The sequence below is a fragment of the Phocoena sinus genome, chromosome 2 (genome assembly GCF_008692025.1).
Source record: "Phocoena sinus isolate mPhoSin1 chromosome 2, mPhoSin1.pri, whole genome shotgun sequence".
NCBI lineage: Eukaryota > Metazoa > Chordata > Mammalia > Artiodactyla > Phocoenidae > Phocoena > Phocoena sinus.
This window is the reverse complement of record NC_045764.1, coordinates 93,431,738-93,441,305: the sequence shown is the minus strand read 5'-3', so window position 1 is coordinate 93,441,305 and position 9,568 is coordinate 93,431,738. Positions and strand designations below refer to the sequence as shown.

The window sequence follows — 9,568 nt, the reverse complement described above, 5'->3', positions numbered from 1 at the left end:
TGCTGCATGCAGGATCCTAGTTCTCCAGGGATTGAACCCATGCCCCCTGCATTGGGAGCTCGGAGTCTTAAACACTGGACCACCAGGAAAGTCCCTTCCCAGGCTTTAATTTTTTCAAAATGAAAAATTGCAAATGAAAAGAGGTTTGCTTGGTGGCCAAGTAACTAGAGGTAGTATAGTCCTGAGAGAGGTTTCATCCAGGCTTTAGGGAAGCCTGATGAATCGCTTTTGTTCCATAAGGAAGTATATCTTCCTGCAACTGTTTCTGATGCCAAATTTTGTTTCTTTCCTCCCTAGACTATGCCAAATTCTTGCTGGTGATGTATCCCCATCCTTTAAAATTTTTCCAAAATGAAAAATTGTATTGTGTTCATTTTTAAAAATCAGACTTAAATCTGTATTATTTTTAGTTTTTGAGTGGGTAATACATTCATATGGCCCCAAATTCAAAAAGTACTGAAAGGAAAGTAAACATGTCTCTTTTAGTCTGCCCCCAGACACCCAGTTTCCCTTCTTGGAGACAACTAATGTTATCAGATTCTTGTCCATCATTTCAAAGCTATCTTGAATACAAAAGCAAACATGTATGCAAGTAGGAATGAGTGTGTAAATATATATTTCTTCTCTCCTTCTTTCTACACAAATAGCACAGCAATACACACTGTCCTTCACTTTGCCTTTTTTACTTAACGACATATCTTGATAGGTTCAGATCAATACATAAAGAGCTTCCAACCCATATTTTTCCTTTTTATTAAATCATAATCCACTGGATGGATGTACGATATCTCTATTGATAAACCTGTAGGTTGTTTATCACCTTTTGCTACTGCAAGCTATGCTGAAACTTTGCGTATGTGTAAGTTTATCTGCAGGATATTTTCCTAGAAATGGAGCTGTTGGGTCAAAGTCTAGTTGCATTTGTAACCTTAATAGATGTCACCAAATTGCCCTTTAAAATAGTCAAATCAATCCTACTAGCAATGAGTGCCACAAACTTGCTAATACAGTACATTCCAAACTTTTTGGTGGTATCTCAGTATGGTTTTAATTTATATTTCTCTCATTATGTATGAGGTTGAGCTTCTTTATATATGCTTTAGAGAAATTTTTATGTCCTTTTCTGGGTACTGTTGATAATCTTTGCCCACTTTTCTGAGTTATCTTTCTCATTGACTTGTAGAATGTATTCAAATATAAAAGAACTCTTTGTGATATAGGTTGCCAAATTTCCCCCGTTTGTTGGTTTATATGACCTTATTTATGATGGGTTTTGCCATTTAGAAATTTAAAGATATATAGTGATGAAATAAAATTCATATTTTAAGGCAAGACAAAAATTTAAACATAAAATTTTTCTCTGCCCTTTCGGGCCTCCTCCTTCCCCTCCAGTGTGCATTGTGCATCTGTATTATGTATTAACCAGACCTCCCCAACAGCAGAAATACCTGCTTAGCCATAAAGATCAATTTTTCTTTTTCTGGAACCAGCCATATAATCCTTAGTAGAAATCATTCCTTTCTCAATCCTGTAAGGGATCATGATGAACCACTACCCACATTGTATGTGTAGATGACTTTGGTGAACTTAATGAATAGAGATTGGTCCAGAACAGACTGGGTCAGATGACCTGGGAAGATACTGGGAGATACTAATGGAAATTCTTAGCTTAAATATTTACTTACTTTATTAATGTTACTAGCTATATTACTTGTATTCTGCCTATTTTACAAGATTATTGTTTTTTGCACTACCAAATATGTGACTAAGCCTTCAGTAAAATAATGATTAGGGAACTTGAAACGACTGACCAAATATATAGGTCTATAAGAGCAATGATTGTAATAGTGTTAACTCTAGATATGGGAAGAAGCCATTTCCTGGACCATAACAGATGTAATACAGGCAGTCCAGAGGATCTGGGCTACTGTTAATAGGGCTGAGTCCAGTAATAGCACAATGAGTGGCCTATCAATGAAATCCTCACCTGACCTGAGAATGAGTATTCCTAGCGCTGTGGGATGAATTGGTCATGAAATGCCTCCCAGCCTTGGTCAAAATTAAGACACAAAGGGAGGGTTTTGTAAGATAAAGAATGGTGGCCAGGGACTTCCTTGGTGGTCCAATGGTTAAGAATCTGTCTTGCAATGCAGGATATGCTGGTTGGAGCCCTGGTCGGGGAACTAAGATCCCACATGCCGCAGGGCAACTAAGCCTGCGCACCACAACTAGAGAGCCCAAGTGCTGCAACTACAGAGCCCGCACTCTCTCTGGAGCCCACGGGCCACAACTAGAGAGAAGCCTGTGCACCACAATGAAGAGCCCACACTCCACAATGAAAGATCTTGTGTGCCACAACTAAGAAGCGATGCAGCCAAAAAATAAATAAATATTTAAAAAAAAAAAAAAAAAGAATGTTGGCCACCATCCTGTTCTATAAGATTCCAGTCGTTAGCAGTGCAGTCACTGACCTACAGTACACCCGAGAAAGGAATTCAGGGCAAAGAGCAGGACGAGGCATTTCCTGCTCTGGGAAAACTGGCAGAACTGGCCCTCAGATACATATTTTCTGAAGAAAATTTTATGAACCCAGTTTCTTGCATCTTCCCGTACTTAGAAAAGCACTAACACCATTAACTAAGATATCCATTCCTTTCAAATAGCGGTAACCTTCTACCAAAATGTGTGCTTGTTTGCACATACCCCTTTGTTAAAATCACATACATACTGGCCTCCCCCTTTACTTCTTTGGAACAGTCCTCAGAGCTTCTGAAAGACTGTCTCCTGGGTTATAATCTTCAGCTTAGCTCACATAAAATTTTCCGTTTCTTTCTTAGACTGAATATTGATTAATTTTCCATCAACAATAGTCAAATGTTTCAATATTTTCCTTTATAGCTTTTGTAAGGCCCATGGTTTCTCTTAGAACTTTTATGGTTTGACACCTTATATCTTTGATCCATTTAGAAATTTATCCTAACATAAAGTCTGAGATAAGGATCAAAATTAATGTTTTCAGATGGCTATGTGGTTATCCCAACACCATTTAATAAACCCTCTATATTTTTTCCCTCTGATTCAAAATTCCTCTTTTATCATATACTAAATTTCTCTGTATATTTGTATCTATAACTGATTGTGGTAGGCAGAACAATAGCCCCCCAAAGATGCCCACATCCTTTTTTAAAAAAAAAATTTATTTGTTTGGCTGCACTGGGTCTTCGTTGTGGCATGTGGGATCTTTTAGTTGTGGCATGCGGGATCTAGTTCCCTGTCCAGGGATTGAACCCGGGCCCACTGCATTGGGAGCATGGAATCGTAACAACTGGACCACCAGGGAAGTCCCAAGATGTCCACATCCTAATTCCTGAAACCTGTGAATGTTACCTTACATGGCAGTAGGGACTTTGCAGATGTTTTGAAGGATCTTGACATGGGGAGAGTATCCTGGATTAGCTGGGTGGACCAGTGTAATCACAGGATCCTTATAAGAGGGAGTCAGGATGTCAGAGTCAGAGAAGGAGATGTGATGAGGGAAGCCAAGGTCAAAGTGATTGTTGGCTTTGAAGATGGAGGAAGGGGCCTCAAGGCAAAGAGTGCAGGTGCCTCTAAAACCTGGAAAAAGCAAGGAAATAGACTCTCTCCTAGGACCTCCAGAAGGAACACAATTCTGCCAACACCTTGATTTTAGCCCAGTAAAACTCAGAATTTAGGATTTCTGACTTCCAGAATTGTAAGATAATACAGCTTTCTTGTTTTAAGCCACTAAATTTGTGGTAATTTGTTGCTAGCAGTGATAGGAAACTATGACACTTAGATAACTAGTCTGTGCCATTGACCTATCTTTTTAGCGCAAGTACATTTTAATTATTGTAGTTTTATAATTTGTTTTAATAGCTGGTCAGTTCAGGCCCTTTTATTTCAGGATTTTCATGGCTCTTCTTGCTTTTTATTTTACCATATAAACGTGAGAACTAGCTTGTTCAGTTCCAAAATAAAAACCTTGTTGGTATTTTTACTGAGATCATGTTGTATTAAAATTAAAGATCAACTAATGGAGGACTGCTGTCTTTAAGATGTTGAGTCTTGGACTTCCCTGGTGTTCAGTGGTTAAGAATCCCCCTGCCAATGCAGGGGACACAGGTTCAAGCCCTGCTCCTGGATGATCCCACATGCAATGGAACAACTAAGCCTGTGTGCCACAACTACTGAGCCTGCGCTCTAGAGTCCACGAGCCACAACTACTGAGCCTGTGTGCCACAACTACTGAAGCCTGTGTGCCTAGAGCCTGTGCTCCGCAACAAGAAGCCACCGCAATGAGAAGCCCATGCACCGCAACCAAGAGTAGCCCCCACTGGCCACAACTAGAGAAAGCCTGCGCACAGCAACGAAGACCCAGTGCAGCCAAATAATTAATTAATTAAAAAAGAAAGATGTTGAGTCTTCTATTACAAGTAGATAGTATGCTTTTCTGTTTTGTGTCCTTCTTTAATATCTTTTTTTAATTTATTAAAAAAATTTTTTTATTTTTGGCTGCGTTGGGTCTTTGTTGCTGTGCACAGGCTTTCTCTGGTTGAGGCGAGCAGGGGCTACTCTTCGTTGCGGTGTGCAGCCTTCTCGTTGCAGCAGCTTCTCTTGTTGCGGAGCACAGGCTCTAGGTGCGCAGGCTTCAGTAGTTGTGGCACGTGGGCTCAGTAGTTGTGGCACATGAGCTCTAGAGTACAGGCTCAGTAGTTGTGGCGCACGGGCTTAGTTTCTCTGCGGCATGTGGGATCTTCCCTGGCCAGGGCTTGAACCTGTGTCCCCTGCATTAGCAGGCAGATTCTTAACCACTGCGCCACCAAGGAAGGCCTTTCTTTAATATCTTAAAGTTTCCTTTGATATACACTTTTCTCATTAAGTTTATTCCAAGATATTTTATATTTTTGTTACAATTTAAAACTATCATCATAAAGTCAAAACAAATTTGTACAAAAAGTTCAAACCATACACAAAAGAATGCAGAGGAAGACAGAGTCATCCAAAAATCTTACTAGAGAGCATCCTTCCACATACTAGTTTCTCTTAGCCATAAGGAAGGGCAGTGCCTGTTGGGTAGGCAACCCACAGTGATTGCCACAAATCCCATTGGGATTTCTTTTTTTTTTTTTTTTTTTTTTTTTTTATGCGTTACGCGGGCCTCTCACTGTTGTGGCCTCTCCCGTTGCGGAGGACAGGCTCCGGACGCGCAGGCTCAGCGGCCATGGCTCACGGGCCCAGCCGCTCCGCGGCATGTGGGATCTTCCCGGACCGGGGCACGAACCCGTGTCCCCTGCATCGGCAGGCAGACTCTCAACCACTGCGCCACCAGGGAAGCCCCCATTGGGATTTCTATTAGGAATTCACTGATTTGGGAGAATTTTCAACTTTATAACATTGAGCTCTTCTGCGAACATAGTTTTAGAGATCTCTCCATGCAGGTCCTGAACATTTCTTAAAGTTTATTCCTAGACATTTATGGGTTTTGTTGCTACTTTGAATGGGATCTTTTTTTCCATTACATTATCTAGTTATTGTTAGCACTTAATAAAGCTCTGATCTTTTTATATTTCGTAATTAGCTACACTAATGTACTCTCTTATTGTCCCTTAAACTATCCAGGCATATAATCATATCTGTAAATCTTTTCCAAGATATGCATCTTTTATTATTTGTTTTTTATCTTTTATTATTTCATTCTTTTGTTATTGCACTTAGTAGCACTTTTTGCACAATAGTAAATAATAGTGGCAATAGATAATTTTGTTCTTGATTTTAATGAAAGTGTTTCTAACATTTCATTAGCAAAGAGATGATGGCAGCTTGTCTGGGATATCTGTATCTATATATTACTGATCGTGTTAAGCAAATATCTAATTCCTTTTTTACCGTTTTTTCCCCTTAATCAGGAATTTATGTTGAATTTTATTGGATATGTAGGGGAGCAAAACTTGGCACACTAAAATGTCTCTTTGGTTTGTGGGTTGTTTCGAGTTGAAAACAAGGCCCAATCAAGGTCAGGAAATAACTTTGACCTTCCCCCTAATTGCCTAAAACAAGTCCACTCTGTGTTCCATTGTCTCTGCATGGCCAAACAAACATTTATTTGCCAAACGTTTGCTTTTCCATCTGCTTGTGAATTGCCTTCCTCTCTTTTGAAGTCCTAAACCACTACCCTCAACATCCTCTTTTGTCCTTACTAAAGACAGTATTTAAGGTGAGGGTTTCTGCTGTTTTGAGGAGTAACTCAGGTTTCCTGGGTCACTCCCAGATATACATGTTATTAAAATTTTGTTTGATTTTCTTGTCTTACGTCAATTTAATTCTTAGGTCAGCCAGAAGAACTTAGGAGGGTAGAGGAAAATTTCTTCCTCCCTGACAGATGCTTTTCCAATATGATGAAATTAACCATTTGGTTTTTCTCCTTGACCTATTAATATAGCCAATTATAACTGACTTCCTAATATTGAATCGTCCTTGCACTACTCAAATAGATCACTTGGATGTGACATGGGGTTTCCCTTTCTGGATTTCCCTTTCTGTACTCCAGGGTGACTACACTGATGAGATCACTTTTTCTTGAGACAAATTATCAAATTTCTGCTGATTAAGTTTTGGTCTTATTAGAAGTTGCCTCCTTGAGCTTTCAGATAGTTCACTTACATTGTAACTTAGAATATATTCAAAACTTTTCAATTACATATTTATAAATATTCTCATGGATTGCTAATTTAACTGTTATCAAGAAATCTATTTTGTCTCATTTCCGACTTCGTAGTGGGTTGCCTTGGATGAAAAGACATATTTGTTTAAGCAGAAAAAAATGGGAGATCACTGGAACATAGGGGTATCTCACGGACCTCAAGAGCATTAAGTGCTGCTGGGCCCCTGAGAAATTGGAAAGATCTGGAAAGCAGTCAGAATTTAAAACTGTTTTTTTCTGTATGACTCTCTCCCACTTTCTTAGTCTCTAAACTTCTTAATCTTTCTGCAGATGGGGTTTCTCTGGTTTGACATCCACACAGCCAAAGGAATTCCATTTTAATGAAAGGTCGAAGTCATGTATCTTCACTCAGCCAAGAGGGGCTGTGGGTTTGCAGGTGCTCTCAGGAGGAAAGTATGTGAAGAATAGGAGGTGAAGGTGCGTATTTCTGGTATGGAAGGCAGTTCACTATTATCCCCAGGTATCATCTATAACCACTAAGGTTGATTCTACCGCCAAAATGCTTCCTGAATCTGTTCTCTCTGTCACTGCTCTAGCTCAGGCCTTCCTCTCTTGCCTGAAATATTGCAAGAGCTTCCTAACAGTTTTTGTAGTCTTTACTCTCACTCTCCTGAAATCTATCCTTCAATGCCACAAGGTAACAGTGTGAGGATTAAACAAAAACTTTATGAATTTTAAAGCACTCCACAAATATAAAGTGGTGGGGAACAAAAAACAGGTCTAAGCACATGACTCATCAGGTTAAAAACTTTCAGTGATTTCCCCATTACCTAAAGAATAAAGGCCAAAGCTCTATAATGGTCCTAAGCCTCTTCAAAGCCTGAAATAAACGTAATTTAACAGTCTCAGCACCTGTTACTACACTTCTCCTGCCTCACCAGACAACAGTATTCCTTGACCACACTGTTAATTTCCATACCCATGCTGCTCTATCCGCTTATAATGTTTTCATCTCCTCTTCTTCGCCCAGGAAACCCTACCCAACCTTTAAAACCGTAATCAACTTTTAACCACGATAAGATTTACATTCTCAAAATCAATGTCTCCTTCCTCTGGAGTCCCGCAAATCTCCAATGAAGTACCACAGCTTTACTAATATTTCAGTCCTTTCTTCCTCTCCTCCATTATTAGCTCTATGTTCCAGCCTCATCCATCTACTCGAGCGTCCTCAGCTCCACCACCTACAAGGGCCTAGAAAGCCCCTGGCTCCAGAATTTGACTGAGTTGGAGTTCAAAGCAACCTGAAGGGTCAAATACCCCAGTTTAGATGCTTAAGAAACAGATCAAGAGTTCCGAAAAGCCTAGCTATTATCTACAGGTGGTGAGGAGCTAAAGCTGCGTCGCCCTCCCGCGGTGCATATTGGGAGATGTAGTCTCGGACCGGCCCACTACCTCTTGGGAGTTGTAGTCCCCGCTCTGGTAAAGGGAGGAAGGACGCAACTTCCAAATTTTGAATTAGTCGTAAGGGAGAAAAACAAGAGGGGAACCCAAAACATCCTGCGAAGTCAAGTTCTTTCGGCCTATCTCGGCCTCACGACTAGCCGAAGTGGCGGGGAGGCGGACCCGAGAAGGGCGGGGAGACGTTACGTTGACGCAGGCGTGACCCTGCCCAATAGGATTTGGCGGGATTTCCGAAGGCGGCAGACGGAGTGGGTGCTGCCGCCTGAGACCGCAGCCTGAAGAGAGCTGAGACGCGCCCCAGGAGCGTAGTTAGGAGCTGAAAGTCGCCGGGGTTTCGTGCAGAAGGCCGGAGCAAGGGCGTAGAGAAGTGGGGTGCAGGTGAGGGGGTCTGCAGTCCGTCCGGGGTCGGGCGCGCGCGGGTCCGGCGGACTGTAGTCGGAGCACGCAGCCCGCCCGGGCGAGTTACGCTGCAGGCTGAGGTGAGTGTGAGGCGCAGGCCTGGCCCCTTCCCACCGCGTAAGCCGGACCCGAACCCGTACCCGGACCCAGACTTGGGCCCTAGCTCCCTTAGCGGGCTTAGGGGCCCCTCCATGCCAAGTAAAAAATTCGGATATGGCGGGGCGGGGCGGAGCAGTGTTGTGCCCGGGCTAGTCCGACCCTCGGAGCTCATTGTGGCGAAAATAGAAGCGCATTCTAGAGCTGGGAGGAACCTTACTGGCCTTCACTTGCAACATCCACTTTATGGGCGTAGGCGAGGAAGCCCAAGATCCAGAGAGGTGTAGTGACTTAAAAGTCACAGCTCTTAAGCTAGAGCCGGATTTCTGGTGAGTGCCCTTTCCGTTACACAAAGTTTGGCTTACAGAGTACCCACCTCCAGTTGCCAGTAAGGTATTTGCGTTTTTTAATGCGGAAGACCGTTCAAGTGATGTCTAGGGAATGATCTCTAGTGAGATTTGTTGTTTTTTCTTAAACTTCTTAAGTGAAGTGTAATATACAAATAGAAAAATGCACAGATCGAAAGTGTTTACAGCTCCATGAATCATTACAAAATGAATATATCTGTGTAATCACCACTCAGGTCAAGAAATAGAATGCTGTCTGTCAGCACCCAAGAAGCCTCCCTTGTGCCCCCTTTTCTAATACTCTCCCTTTTCCCCAGAGGTAACCACAGTGTTGACTACTAACACCATTGTCTAATTTTGCCCGTTGTTGAATTTTGTATAAAGGAAGACTATATATTTGTGTCTGCCTTTGCTCAACATTTTGTCTGCAGGTTTGTAAATGTCTTTGCATTTAGCAGTTCTTTCTTGTTCCTATGTTGTATTCCTTATTCATTATACCTGTGGCGGATATCGGGATTGTTTCTAGTTTTAACTTGTATGAGAAAGGCTGCTGAGAAAGAATATTTCTGTATACATTTTGGTG

General features: G+C 41.6%; 1 protein-coding gene across 3 annotated transcripts in view; it reads left to right on the top strand.

The window, feature by feature from the left end:
- The first annotated feature begins 8,356 nt into the window (after positions 1–8,356).
- Positions 8,357–9,568, top strand: part of RAD51 (RAD51 recombinase) — a 34,343-nt gene continuing 33,131 nt past the window's right edge. Inside the window, exon 1 of one of the 3 annotated variants that reach the window (XM_032623385.1) lies at positions 8,357–8,521. The gene's annotated coding sequence lies outside the window, so the exon portion shown is untranslated. Of the gene's footprint in view, positions 8,623–8,741; positions 8,968–9,568 lie in introns of those variants that run through there. The other 2 variants (XM_032623384.1, XM_032623386.1) reach the window with 2 other exon arrangements.